General features: G+C 37.0%; 1 protein-coding gene across 1 annotated transcript in view; it reads right to left on the bottom strand.

Moving 5' to 3' along the window:
* The window catches only part of LOC119587086 (cyclin-dependent kinase 14-like), a gene marked incomplete at its 5' end in the record, with an annotated part of 168,602 nt that overhangs the window by 577 nt on the left and 167,752 nt on the right, over window positions 1-273 (bottom strand). The window contains 1 exon segment of the mRNA XM_037935836.1: window positions 1-273.

Genomic DNA, 273 nt, shown 5'->3' with positions numbered 1-273 from the left:
ATTAAAACTTTATTGCCTATTTTTTCCCTTTTCAGTTTTATCTATTATTTTCTACGATATATCTTTTTTTTTCATTTTTGTATATACTCTGATTCTAAGTATCACTGTTGGATAGCCATCTAATGAATTTGTCGTGTTTCTATTTTCCGGACAGCTGGCCATATCAAGAAAAGCATTATACATAACCAATGTGATTACAACCCGCAGCCAAGCGAGCTCAAGCCGCCAGTGGGGAGACCCGTCAAAACTCGCTGGAATCAACTCATTTCCGAG

Source organism: Penaeus monodon, chromosome 22 (assembly GCF_015228065.2).
Source record: "Penaeus monodon isolate SGIC_2016 chromosome 22, NSTDA_Pmon_1, whole genome shotgun sequence".
NCBI lineage: Eukaryota > Metazoa > Arthropoda > Malacostraca > Decapoda > Penaeidae > Penaeus > Penaeus monodon.
Note: the sequence above shows the minus strand (reverse complement) of the source record. Positions and strands in the feature narration are given on the sequence as shown.